Below are 15,043 nucleotides of genomic sequence, written 5' to 3' on the forward strand. Positions count from 1 at the left end.
ACTAAATATTTTCCTTTAAAGACTTACAGTTATTTCCAGGCATCCAAGAAAACTGTTTTGTTTTGTCCAGGCAAGTAATTTTTTTCTTTTAAAAGTAGTTAAGTTTTAAAGTGTTCCAGGACTTTAAAAAACTGATGTTTTGGCTTATTAAAACTTTTTTCCAGGCAAGTGGGAATATTTTTAATTTACTATGTGGTCAAATTAATTACCAGACAGTTGTAATAATTGGCTTTTAAAGTTAGTTAAATGAATTTTTACGATGACTGACTGCGTGGAAAAAACCACAACAATTATTTTCAACTGCCTAGAAAAAACGAATACTTTTCTTAATTTTCCGAAAAAAATTTAAAAAAAGCGGAAGTGACTTTTCCGGGCTTAAAAATGTACAAAGATTACCTTTACTACCTTGAAAAAAATAGAAAATATAATATTTCTTGACTGAAAAAGAAAAAAAAAACGGTTTTTTTTGAAAAAATTCGAAAATTACTTAACTACGTTTGAAAAAGAAACAATAGTAAATTCAGCAGCCTGAAAAAACAAAACGAAATCCTTGTGTGCCTGAAAAAATGACTTAAATATTACCTTGAAAATTACTTTAAATCACTTTAAAAGAAAATAAAAAAATCACTTCAACTGCCTGAAAAAAAAATAAAATTATCCTTGGTTGCCTAAAAATTGTTTGCATGGCAAAAGGAAACCATGGCTGCCTGAAAATTATTGTAACTGACTGGAAAATGTTAAAAAAAAGAATAAAGGGATGATTTCAACTGCCTGGAAAAAACAACAAAAATATTCTGCTTATACCGGCAGAGACTCGGTTGTCTTTTAGTCGCCTCTTACGACAGGCAGACAATACCTTGGGGCTATTCTACAACCGTACCCGAATCCCACACGGGCGCACAGAGTTCTTAATGGCCCTATTGACTGACCTGAATTGTTCTATGTTTAAGAAATAGAAAATATTGTAAAGGTTTGTAGAATTTTTTTTTCTAAATTTACCACAGTTTGTTTCATAATTGTCTTTAGTGGTTTTTAAGTTATTTTTGTTTTAATGAGAGTAACCTAAGTCCAGGCTCACTCAAAAAGTTGTATTGACCTAAAATATTTTCCAGGCAATTCCCTAATTATTTTAGCAATTTCCAGGCAGCCAAGGAAATTATCTTGCTTTTTCAAGATAGGTCCTGAATAAGCAAGCAAATATTCCAGATAGGTAGAAGCTACTCTTACTTTTATTTTTTTTTATTTTTTAGCTATGCAGTTATAATAAGTATTTAGGTAGTTAACGATTTTTTCAAGTAAATCCGGATTGATTTCAAGTGGCTCAAAAACTATTTTGTTTATAACTTCAATTTCCTGAAAAAATGGATTAGGTCACATAAAAATCTTTGGATCTCTGGAAGTGCTTGGATAAATTGCTGTTAATGCCTAGAAGTAAATAGAAATACTTAAAAGTAATTTGAACTGTATTAAAAAACATCTTGAAAAAACAAACAAAATCCATGGATGCCTGAAAGAATTAGTGGCCTGAAATATATTTTAAAAAAAAAAAATATTTTTCAGGCAACTAAATATTTTCCTTTAAAGACTTACAGTTATTTCCAGGCATCCAAGAAAACTGTTTTGTTTTGTCCAGGCAAGTAATTTTTTTCTTTTAAAAGTAGTTAAGTTTTAAAGTGTTCCAGGACTTTAAAAAACTGATGTTTTGGCTTATTAAAACTTTTTTCCAGGCAAGTGGGAATATTTTTAATTTACTATGTGGTCAAATTAATTACCAGACAGTTGTAATAATTGGCTTTTAAAGTTAGTTAAATGAATTTTTACGATGACTGACTGCGTGGAAAAAACCACAACAATTATTTTCAACTGCCTAGAAAAAACGAATACTTTTCTTAATTTTCCGAAAAAAATTTAAAAAAAGCGGAAGTGACTTTTCCGGGCTTAAAAATGTACAAAGATTACCTTTACTACCTTGAAAAAAATAGAAAATATAATATTTCTTGACTGAAAAAGAAAAAAAAAACGGTTTTTTTGAAAAAATTCGAAAATTACTTAACTACGTTTGAAAAAGAAACAATAGTAAATTCAGCAGCCTGAAAAAACAAAACGAAATCCTTGTGTGCCTGAAAAAATGACTTAAATATTACCTTGAAAATTACTTTAAATCACTTTAAAAGAAAATAAAAAAATCACTTCAACTGCCTGAAAAAAAAATAAAATTATCCTTGGTTGCCTAAAAATTGTTTGCATGGCAAAAGGAAACCATGGCTGCCTGAAAATTATTGTAACTGACTGGAAAATGTTAAAAAAAAGAATAAAGGGATGATTTCAACTGCCTGGAAAAAACAACAAAAATATTCTGCTTATACCGGCAGAGACTCGGTTGTCTTTTAGTCGCCTCTTACGACAGGCAGACAATACCTTGGGGCTATTCTACAACCGTACCCGAATCCCACACGGGCGCACAGAGTTCTTAATGGCCCTATTGACTGACCTGAATTGTTCTATGTTTAAGAAATAGAAAATATTGTAAAGGTTTGTAGAATTTTTTTTTCTAAATTTACCACAGTTTGTTTCATAATTGTCTTTAGTGGTTTTTAAGTTATTTTTGTTTTAATGAGAGTAACCTAAGTCCAGGCTCACTCAAAAAGTTGTATTGACCTAAAATATTTTCCAGGCAATTCCCTAATTATTTTAGCAATTTCCAGGCAGCCAAGGAAATTATCTTGCTTTTTCAAGATAGGTCCTGAATAAGCAAGCAAATATTCCAGATAGGTAGAAGCTACTCTTACTTTTATTTTTTTTTATTTTTTAGCTATGCAGTTATAATAAGTATTTAGGTAGTTAACGATTTTTTCAAGTAAATCCGGATTGATTTCAAGTGGCTCAAAAACTATTTTGTTTATAACTTCAATTTCCTGAAAAAATGGATTAGGTCACATAAAAATCTTTGGATCTCTGGAAGTGCTTGGATAAATTGCTGTTAATGCCTAGAAGTAAATAGAAATACTTAAAAGTAATTTGAACTGTATTAAAAAACATCTTGAAAAAACAAACAAAATCCATGGATGCCTGAAAGAATTAGTGGCCTGAAATATATTTTAAAAAAAAAAAATATTTTTCAGGCAACTAAATATTTTCCTTTAAAGACTTACAGTTATTTCCAGGCATCCAAGAAAACTGTTTTGTTTTGTCCAGGCAAGTAATTTTTTTCTTTTAAAAGTAGTTAAGTTTTAAAGTGTTCCAGGACTTTAAAAAACTGATGTTTTGGCTTATTAAAACTTTTTTCCAGGCAAGTGGGAATATTTTTAATTTACTATGTGGTCAAATTAATTACCAGACAGTTGTAATAATTGGCTTTTAAAGTTAGTTAAATGAATTTTTACGATGACTGACTGCGTGGAAAAAACCACAACAATTATTTTCAACTGCCTAGAAAAAACGAATACTTTTCTTAATTTTCCGAAAAAAATTTAAAAAAAGCGGAAGTGACTTTTCCGGGCTTAAAAATGTACAAAGATTACCTTTACTACCTTGAAAAAAATAGAAAATATAATATTTCTTGACTGAAAAAGAAAAAAAAACGGTTTTTTTGAAAAAATTCGAAAATTACTTAACTACGTTTGAAAAAGAAACAATAGTAAATTCAGCAGCCTGAAAAAACAAAACGAAATCCTTGTGTGCCTGAAAAAATGACTTAAATATTACCTTGAAAATTACTTTAAATCACTTTAAAAGAAAATAAAAAAATCACTTCAACTGCCTGAAAAAAAAATAAAATTATCCTTGGTTGCCTAAAAATTGTTTGCATGGCAAAAGGAAACCATGGCTGCCTGAAAATTATTGTAACTGACTGGAAAATGTTAAAAAAAAGAATAAAGGGATGATTTCAACTGCCTGGAAAAAACAACAAAAATATTCTGCTTATACCGGCAGAGACTCGGTTGTCTTTTAGTCGCCTCTTACGACAGGCAGACAATACCTTGGGGCTATTCTACAACCGTACCCGAATCCCACACGGGCGCACAGAGTTCTTAATGGCCCTATTGACTGACCTGAATTGTTCTATGTTTAAGAAATAGAAAATATTGTAAAGGTTTGTAGAATTTTTTTTTCTAAATTTACCACAGTTTGTTTCATAATTGTCTTTAGTGGTTTTTAAGTTATTTTTGTTTTAATGAGAGTAACCTAAGTCCAGGCTCACTCAAAAAGTTGTATTGACCTAAAATATTTTCCAGGCAATTCCCTAATTATTTTAGCAATTTCCAGGCAGCCAAGGAAATTATCTTGCTTTTTCAAGATAGGTCCTGAATAAGCAAGCAAATATTCCAGATAGGTAGAAGCTACTCTTACTTTTATTTTTTTTTATTTTTTAGCTATGCAGTTATAATAAGTATTTAGGTAGTTAACGATTTTTTCAAGTAAATCCGGATTGATTTCAAGTGGCTCAAAAACTATTTTGTTTATAACTTCAATTTCCTGAAAAAATGGATTAGGTCACATAAAAATCTTTGGATCTCTGGAAGTGCTTGGATAAATTGCTGTTAATGCCTAGAAGTAAATAGAAATACTTAAAAGTAATTTGAACTGTATTAAAAAACATCTTGAAAAAACAAACAAAATCCATGGATGCCTGAAAGAATTAGTGGCCTGAAATATATTTAAAAAAAAAAAATTTTTTCAGGCAACTAAATATTTTCCTTTAAAGACTTTTTATTTCCAGGCATCCAAGAAAACTGTTTTGTTTTGTCCAGGCACGTAATTTTTAAAGTGTTCCAGGACTTTAAAAAACTGATGTTTTGGCTTATTAAAACTTTTTTCCAGGCAAGTGGGAATATTTTTAATTTACTATGTGGTCAAATTAATTACCAGACAGTTGTAATAATTGGCTTTTAAAGTTAGTTAAATGAATTTTTACGATGACTGACTGCCTGGAAAAAACCACAACAATTATTTTCAACTGCCTAGAAAAAACGAATACTTTTCTTAATTTTCCGAAAAAAATTTAAAAAAATCTTTAAAAAAAGCGGAAGTGACTTTTCCGGGCTTAAAAATGTACAAAGATTACCTTTACTACCTTGAAAAAAATAGAAAATATAATATTTCTTGACTGAAAAAGAAAAAAAAAGAAACAAAAATTTCGGTTTTTTTGAAAAAATTCGAAAATTACTTAACTACATTTGAAAAAGAAACAATAGTAAATTCAGCAGCCTGAAAAAACAAAACGAAATCCTTGTGTGCCTGAAAAAATGACTTAAATATTACCTTGAAAATTACTTTAAATCACTTTAAAAGAAAATAAAAAAATCACTTCAACTGCCTGAAAAAAAAATAAAATTATCCTTGGTTGCCTAAAAATTGTTTGCATGGCAAAAGGAAACCATGGCTGCCTGAAAATTATTGTAACTGACTGGAAAATGTTAAAAAAAAAGAATAAAGGGATGATTTCAACTGCCTGGAAAAAACAACAAAAAATATTCTGCTTATACCGGCAGAGACTCGGTTGTCTTTTAGTCGCCTCTTACGACAGGCAGACAATACTTTGGGGCTATTCTACAACCGTACCCAAACCCCACACGGGCGCACAGAGTCCTTTATGGCCCTATTGACTGACCTGAATTGTTCTATGTTTAAGAAATAGAAAATATTGTAGAGGTTTGTAAATGTGAAATTTTTTTTCTAAATTTACCACAGTTTGTTTTATAATTGTCTTTAGTGGTTTTAAAGTTATTTTTGTTTTATTGAGAGTAACCTAAACGCCGTGTAACTCAAAAAGTTTTTTTTGGATTACTTTTAATTCCAAAATAATATTTCTAAAGAATTTTATTCCCAAACAAACGCAGTTAGTTTTATAATTTTATCTTAGGTAATTTTTGAGATATTTGAATGTAAGTGGGAGCAAGCCAGGGCAAAAGCTTCTTAGATTACACTGAAGTCAAACCTGAATAACTTCCTTGGATTATTTTCCAATTTGTAGAGAACGTCTTACCCAATTTAACTCTCGTGGTTTCACAATTTCATCTTCAGGGGTTGATGAGATATTTCAGTTTTAAGGTCGGTCCTTAAGATGTCAACTATTGGATTTAAGAATTGAACCGGCATACCCATAATAAAAATCCCAAAATTTGACACTTTAATTGTCGTTTAACTGTTAAGATTCTTTTCGCCCGAACACTTCCGGTCGGCAAGACGTCTTTATACGAATGTCTTCACCATTTGTCGCAATCAATGACAAAAGTTCCTTTGCCCTTTTTCCATCCGTCCCCCGTTTCGTTAAATTGTAACGTAATATCGATACATTATCGTTTCGAATTGTATCTTCGGGCCGACAAAGTTCGCTCGTTCCGGAAGTAAGAACTTTTGTGGTCAAAAACCGTTTTTGTGGCCCACAATACACACAACGACGATTACCAATTGTGGGCGCACACAAAAACCTTGTCGTCAGGACAGGATATACCATTTTTAAAGTCTTCATTTTATTCTTTCAAAATGAAAATATTCGCCGCGGAAATCCTGGGGGAATACCTTGAAAATTTCCCGTAAAAACTGGGAATAGCCAAACAGCCCCCGCTCTTAATATTGTAAAATTTAACCTACCGGAACTTAAATAATTAGCGAGAATACGTCTTTATTTGAGGCTTCAGGTAGCAATTATTCGCATTTTATTTATGAGAATGGGAAGGTAAATTACATAGCGGGAAATAATGTTCATGTCTGAGTCGCGTTTCGTGGAATGACATGCGATTGGAAATTCGTCATGACACTGCCCATTTAATTCTATTACGATGCCAGGGCGTAGGACTCCATGGGCTCCCTTTTATTTTTATATATGTATGTTCTTTGCCTATCACGTTATGTACTTAAAAGCGAAATAAATGTCCTTTTTATATATAGAGAGGCATGCCATCGTACGTGTTTCACCAATTAGATGACAACTGTTTCATGAAGAAAACAGGCATTTTTATATTAAAACCCGTATATAATTAGGCATGTAATATGGTCTTACATGACATATTTTTTAATTTTATATACTTCTGTCTCTAATTTGAATTTTAATGATATCTCTTTAGTACATAAAGAGTTCAGAAATGATATTTTAATTCCTTTAATCTGTAAGGTAAGTACGTCATTAAGTGCCTTAATGATGGTCAAATTAAAAAGTAATAAACTTGTTGAATGTTTAACGGTCCTGATGTTTAATTTGCCCCTTTGATAGATAATTTTACATCGATTTGTTCGAGTTTCATCCCAATTAAAACCGAATTTAGATGTTTAAAAAAAGTGGAATTATAAAAAAAGTTGAATTTTCATATCGTAACCCCAGAAATTTAATTTTGATTACGTAAATTGGTTCAGTTGCACAACAAAAATAATCCTTCATAAAACACGCGTCTGACATGGGTTTTATTAACTTAAAACATGCTTTATTATCAGAAGATCAAATAAATCTCATTGACAAAGCTGTAATTAAAATATAGTCAGTAAAAAAAGTCTAAATCAAAATGAGAACAATTAAAAAAAATTAAAGGTTATATCTGATAAAACACAATTATTAAACTACTAAATAATAAACATACAAGATAATACAGCATTACCTTGAACCCAGATAACACCAAACATTCCAGAAACATGCTTTTAAAAATTTTCATTATAGTAATTAAGGAACTCTTCATAATAATTCAATATATTTTTCAAATATTGTATTATCTTATCACTCGATAGAATTATTTTCAGCTTTTACTACATTTTATAATTATTAAAAAATTATATTTAACTTAAAATCATTTTATTCTGGTAAATAATATAAAAAAGATTTTATAATGAAAATAAACTTAAAATAAAAAGTACACCCAAATTTAAGTTGGCAGCAGTGAACATCGTGAATTAGTGTCAACACTTTCAACAGTTTGATTTACTGAAAAGGGGAACCCCTGCATTCCAAGATGTTTTTGTCTTTATAACATTCCTTCAAATAAACAAATTTTAGTTTTATGTCTGTTCTGTACAACACTGCAGGTGAGTTTTAAATCTATATGTATAATAACTCAAAAAGATATCAGTATCCCAGTAAACACTTATTATCCCGAGGACGTACTGTACCCAAATAGCATAGAAACGTAAAGTCCAAATCTATTAGAATCTTTGATGTGCCGCGAATAGTCCGTGTGCCGGTGTTACTTGTATTGTCACATGGCATGTATGTTTAAATCGCAAAATTTTATGTGGAAAGAGTCATACAGTAATATTCTAAGCGATATTTAGTCGTTCTATCAAATAAATAAATATTTAATTTTTTTTTAATTTATATTCGTAAGATTTGACTACAGATTGAAGCGTGAAAAGTTGCACAGGTCCGGCCTTAAAATTTATTTGTATTTAAAATTTTATGGTTTGGTTTGTCTTCAAATTATATAAATTTCCTTTTTTTGGGTATTGAGATTTATTTATTTTCCCAGGAGAAACATTTTAAGGTCTTTAGGTATAATACCAAAACAAATCCAGGGTAAGAATTGAAAATTAAATTATGTTTTTTTGAGTATTGACTTATTAAGTGATTCCTCACATTTTTACAGAATTCCTCACATTTGGTAAATCAACAGTGTACATTAGGAGAAGTAAAGGATCTAGGATTGACCCTTGTGGCACATCCGAATCAATACGTTTAGCTTCAGAGAAAATATTATTAAATGACAAACACAACATTATTAAAAACATAGTACTAATTTTACAATGAACAATCCATACCATCAAATCCTTTTGAATAATCGAGATTAATATGATTAACGTTTTATTTATCAGTTGTTGGCAGGTTAAATGATTTCCTTACTTTGTGATTTTACTGTTACATTTTGTTAAATTTCAGGCAGTAGGGTGAAACCGCAAATAAAATAAAAAATGTACGTTTTTATGTTATAATTGTTATTTGTTAGTCTAATTTTAAAAACACAGCTTTAATAACTAAGACTTTTTGATATAATGAACTTTTGACCCTACATTTGTGATTAGAAGAAAATATATCTTTCATTATTTGTTAATTGTAAAATTTTGTTTTTTTGTTTTGGCAGTGTATAGTGTTTCCATAATATTTTATTTTCAATAACAGGCGATTGAATAGATTCCACGCATGTTTTTGTCAATTTTGGGCAGTAAAATCATCATGGGTCTATTTTAAACTTAATGAATTAACACATTTTAGTATAAAAATTTGATTATTTTTTAAAAGTTTTTTTTTAATTTAGCAGATTGAGTTATTTTTATATTTTATTATTTTTTTTTGAACTCTAGATTTTTTGCAATTTATATATCTATTTTTTGTGAGAAAATCCAGCCTCGAATTAAATTTGAATTATTTGAAGCAAGTAAATTAATAATAATTATATATATATATATATATATATATAAATAAATTGTAATATATTTCAAACACATAGGACATCCAATTACACGAGATACAAAAAAAATTACAAATAGTTTAATAAAACAAATAAAAAAAACACACTCCCAACTATTAAAGGCGATAGACCCATCCGTAAAGATCACACGTCGAACACGTCGAAAGTAATACAAAAACAGCCCAAAAATTTATTTGGGTACGGCCCTGTAATTTTCAAAATCAGTGGGATAGAGAGAGATACACAATCACTTGCACAGCCTAAAGTAGGAATCGCCAGAACGCAGGTGTTTTATCTTTGTTTAATAGACTGGCTAAAAAGAGTTGAGAAGTCTTTGAGTGCTGGGAGTGTTTAAAAGGTTTTGTAAGATGTTTGGATTTTAGTCCGTGGTCAATTTTTTGATATTATTTTCTTTATAAAAATAGACATTTTCGAATGAAAAATAAAAAATAACATAAAACATGGGGTTTTACGTATATTTATAATGACATAGATAAATTATATAAAATTTTGCCATTTAAACATGTATATCATCGGACAATAAATACGACATAGGCGCACGGACTATTTATTGCGGCATCTGCGACACATCAAAGATTCTAATAGATCTCTGAACTGGACTTTACTAAAGACGTATTACGTACTATGAGAGTATACAGGGTGTTCGAAAAATAGACGGAGATATTTCAATGGGTGATTGCTTGTAAAAAAATATGAGAAATTGTCTATAAACATGGGTTTGGAAATGCATAGTTTTTAAGATACAGGGTGATCAATTTTTTTTTAAATATTATTTTTTTATTAATATTAAAAAGAATATTTACTCGATTTTTTTGAAACTTGGCAGTATTACTTGTTTTATTAAGAGGCCTATTTAGCTCTAATTAGATTAAAAATATAAGGTTCAGTGGCGTCCCGGGGGACATCTTAGCAAATATTATTGGCAAAAAAATGTACGCCACTGCCTTTTTTCAACTTTAATATTTGTTGTTTGATTAAGCATTTGAAAATACAACTTTTTTGCCTCTTGTATTTTTTTCGTATCTCACTTCGTTTTCGACAAAAAAAAATAAATACCGTTTTATTGCATGCCACTGGACAAAATTGGTTTATTAATTTTTGGTGAAAAAATCACAGGTGCCTTGGAAAACAAAAAATATCCGTCTATTTTTTGAACACCCTGTATAGGACATCCACTTTCCGCAGGATTCTATGTCATATGTACGTACTTCTAGGACATTTTACGTCATGTATTGGTCATAATGTGACGTATCTAGGATGTTTACACCACTCCCTTTTTTGAGTGGTAAAATGTATTTGGGAGCAAAATAACTCATTTATAAAAACCTAAAATATATTGATTATGAAACAAATTATAAAAATATTAAACAAAGCATGTATATGTCTAAAAAACAAAACAAAAAATGAACGTTTAGGAAAGTACAAAGAACAAATAGCATTTGCAATACAGTCTTCAATTTTCTTTGTGCTTCCAATCCGTGCTTGTAGTGCTGAACCTTAAAATTATATTTTAAAATAAGCAAATTATAAAATAAGTAATATAAGTTCATTACCACTAAATAAATACATAGGCTTTTACCATGAATTGGGATAGATCACAGTAGATCCGTCCTGTCACTGAGCGAACAGTAAAACTAAATTCAAATGTTATTATAAGCCGAATTTTGATAAAGCCTAAATTCACAGGAGCGTAAACTTTTTTTACAAATGGACAACCCAAACCTTGACGCTGTTCTCGCATCTGTCACTTGTCTTAAACACTGTCAACACTGTCAACTCCCCAATGTTACCAATTACTTATTTGACAGTCAATGGCGGCAACAAAAACGCTGGGTAACTTTTGCGACCGATCTTGATGATGTTGATACATTATGACAAATACTTCATTATCTATAATTTTTAGATGTTTTGAAAATCCTATACCCAATTACTTTTCGACCAGATCAACATGTAAATTAACTAAATTTATAGGGTATGTCAGTTTTTTGGAAAAAAAGAATCTCGATGTAACAGTTGTTGTCTAATTTATACCGAATTCGTTGACTTTTCACTTTTTCTATCAAAGCAAAGAAGCATATGCAAATCGTGTTTTTTCTGTTTACCCTACCGAAATTAGAAGTATTGAAAATAAAACTTAGAAGTATTCAAATAAATTCTTTTAAAAAAATTTATACTATTTTTTTTTATTCTCCTATAATCCATAGGAGCTAAAACATTTTCTAAGTATTAATGTATACATGTAGGTACTTCCGCGAGTCGTATTTAATTTATGTACGAATTACGTATCCAAAAGTACGTACTAAATACGTTATTTTCATAACAATGAACATATGGACATAAATGTGACATAAAAATTACGTACCCAGGACCTATGATGCTGTTTGGGTATTATTCGCAAATGTCCTGCGTGGTATGGTCCAAATAACGAAACCGTGGAACATCTATTGGACGTCCTGGGTAGAATTGTCAGATTTAGGATATTCGTGGGATGTCTAATTAAATATATACTTTTATGAAATCTATAAATTTTTATTTTATTTTTTAATCTTGAGTGTTAGTTAGTTAAGCAGTGATCGCGTATGTACAGCTTATTGTATAGCATAGCTTATATAGTGACTTTTTCCTAACGTTCCCTCACTTCTTGTTGACGTAAAAATGACACTTTTCCGACATAACCGATGATGGATGCAATATGCCCACATATGCTCAAGTTATCCTGTATATAAACGCCCACCTATTAAAACCTTAGTGGGTGGGCCACTTAAGATAACTTTTAGCAATATTTAATTTAAAGGAAAAAAAAAACATTTAAGGGAGTGTCCGCACCGATATTTATGACATAAGATTTAAAACACAGCTTCATTATTTATGACCTAAAATTAAGGAGGGTGGTCTTAAGAAAAACTAAATAGGGTTAGGATACCATACATACTTTTTTCTCTTACGTTTCCTGTCCACACCTCCATCACCGCCTTTTTTCGTTAACTAACATCCCCCCCTCGTGTGACAACAATGACGTTTGCCTCGCGTCATATTTTTACCATATTATAAGGTGCAGCTGGGTGGGCGTAACTATAGACCCATGCCATTATACAAAAGACCCATTTTCTGCTACTTTATGTATCCATAAATGCATTATATCCAATCCGGCCTATAAAATTGATAAAAATCAGGGGCGGAATTAAGTGGGGCGCGTGCTTGTTTTACGAAAACAGCTCCCCTGCTATCGGGGTGTTTTGTTCGGGCCTTGCCCCCCCGTGTGTTACGTCAATGGAACGCCTTAAGGGGGTTAATGACGTCCAATTAGAGCGGATGTATTCAAGGGTTTTTTTTTGGGAAAATTTAGTCATGAGATCATATTTTATAAGTCAGAAAAAATTGAATTTCATGCTTTATATGCAGGGTTAGACTCCTTCACTGATTTTAAGAAGAAAAATTAATAGCTGACAAATTAACTTTTACAATTAGTTGAAATAATTGTTATGAATTGGCGAAGGTGCAGGGCATATTTCAAATCGAATTGCTGAGAGACATTTTCTCTTAGACTAAACGTGTTGTGCTATAAATTTATGGTACTAATATAGTTACATTATTTATTAGATAATGCGTTAGAGAAGCGCAAGCCTATACTGATAGCAATAAGTAAGATAGAGAAAAGATATATTTTTCCAGACAAATTTTCGTGCTATTAGAGGCTTACAGTTAAGAAAATCTAAATTTGATGACACGATTTTGTTAAAAAGAAAAAAATATAAGCGAAAAGTTCAATATCCTCCTGGAATTAATCAAACATGTGCAAAAGAATATTCCTGAGATATAACATCATTATTTCGTAACCGTCCTTATAATATTCTTTAAATATTCAAGGAATAATCCTAATTAATAAAATTGTTTTGGTGTCTAACAGTAAATTAAAACGATTCAAGGAAACCCTCTTGCGATTGTCGGTGTAGCGGTCGAATAAGCAGCATCAAAATAGCGAATTTCGTAAAAACATCTAATTATTCCTTATTTTCCTTTGGAAAATTGGACTTTCTTCCAAGCTTTATTTAAAAAATGGTCTGTTCCGAGTCAAAATTATGTCCACCCCAAATTTTGCTTTCCAGGTAAAAATGATGTGGGTTCAACTGCCACTAAAGCTCAAATATCTCAAAAACCAATAAAGATAAAATTATTAAACAAAAAGAACTAAATTCAGAAAAATATTTTCTACACATATTTTTAAAGCAGCAAACTGGTCCAAGTAATACTTTCTTAGTTATCCGAGTTTAAATACCCATCCCGTGACACTTAAATCAAATAACAATGAAAGTATGAAAATTTTGCAAAAAAAATCCTGATTTCTAATATTTATACATCGGGGTAGCAGTCGAATAAACAGCATCAAAATAGTGTATTTGAAGTTGCGTCATCTCAAACGTCTTCAAGTGAAGCTCAATAACTCAAAGAGCAGTAAAGATAAAATTACGAAATAAAAAGCACAAAATACACAAAAGGATTTTCTACAAATAATATTGATGAAACAAATTGATTCAAGTAAAACTTTTTGAATTATTTGACTTTGAATAGCGAAAATTTGGCAAAAAATCCAGATTTGCCTGTAATATATTTTTTTTTAATTAAAAATCCTGACTTACTTCAATATACACACCGGTCAAATAAATAGCATTAATATAGAGTATTTAAAGTTGACTCAAATACCTATGAAAAACCAATAACGATAAAATTACGAAACAAAAAGCTAAATTGAAAAAAAGGTTTTCTACAAATATTCTTTTAGTTACAAACTGATCCCAGTTAAACCTACTGCCTTATCCGACTTTGAATACCCAAAAACCATCGTAATCAAAGTAAATTCGTCACATTTGAAGCAAATAATAGAAGCCAAAAATACACTTTCTTCATAGATAAAACACCTGATCTCCCAAAAGTGTTAAAAACTCCCTAACAATAGTATATCCGATTGAAAACGTCAATCAGCACACCTTTTACGGTCCCAAAAACCGTAAATACTAATGAAATTGACGGACATGTGTCATCGGACGTGTCCACTCGGTTGGAGGTCCGTTTTTGACTTATTCGTCTAATTTAAACCCACGTCAAAGGCCATTTAGTTACACCCTTAAGTTGAGGCGCCAACGTCGGCTCTATTGTCTTCTGGTTTTTAAAGTACAACTACGAAAGTACAAAATGGCAATTAAGTAGCGCAGCTCAGCAGATATAGGGTAGGATTTTCATAAACACCACCTACGAAAGGTATAATTCCAATTTTTATTGTTGCCCCTCGTATATATGCAAAACGATTTTTACAGACTCGATAAATGAGTAGTTTAGGTTTTAAAAAATATTTTTAAGGCCCCCAATTACTCGTCATTATGCCACCGTAACACGCAATATTACTTTATGTTTGGTTGAAACTTTAATTCGAACAACGGTTTTGTATAATTAGAGACTTGGTTTTTTCAGTTTTTATATGTGCCTTGGTGCGGGTAATTTTGCACTTTATCATGTTTTTTATTGCTATAGTTTGGTAGTTTTAAAGAAAAGGTCAAATTATATCGAAGATGTTTCCAGTTTAAATTTTTAATTGGCTGAAAATGCATGAAAAGAAATATTTCGTTTGATGAACAATT

At 30.6% G+C, this 15,043-nt stretch overlaps 1 long non-coding RNA gene across 2 annotated transcripts in view; it reads left to right on the plus strand.

Moving 5' to 3' along the window:
- The window catches only part of LOC126742224 (uncharacterized), a 30,484-nt gene that overhangs the window by 4,986 nt on the left and 10,455 nt on the right, over positions 1-15,043 (plus strand). The window contains exon 1 of one of the 2 annotated variants that reach the window (XR_007662507.1): positions 9,245-14,666. The exons of the other annotated variant lie outside the window; for it this stretch is intronic. This is a non-coding gene — a long non-coding RNA (uncharacterized LOC126742224). Of the gene's footprint in view, positions 1-9,244; positions 14,667-15,043 lie in introns of those variants that run through there. 2 annotated transcript variants of the gene reach the window in all.

Source organism: Anthonomus grandis, chromosome 11 (assembly GCF_022605725.1).
Source record: "Anthonomus grandis grandis chromosome 11, icAntGran1.3, whole genome shotgun sequence".
NCBI lineage: Eukaryota > Metazoa > Arthropoda > Insecta > Coleoptera > Curculionidae > Anthonomus > Anthonomus grandis.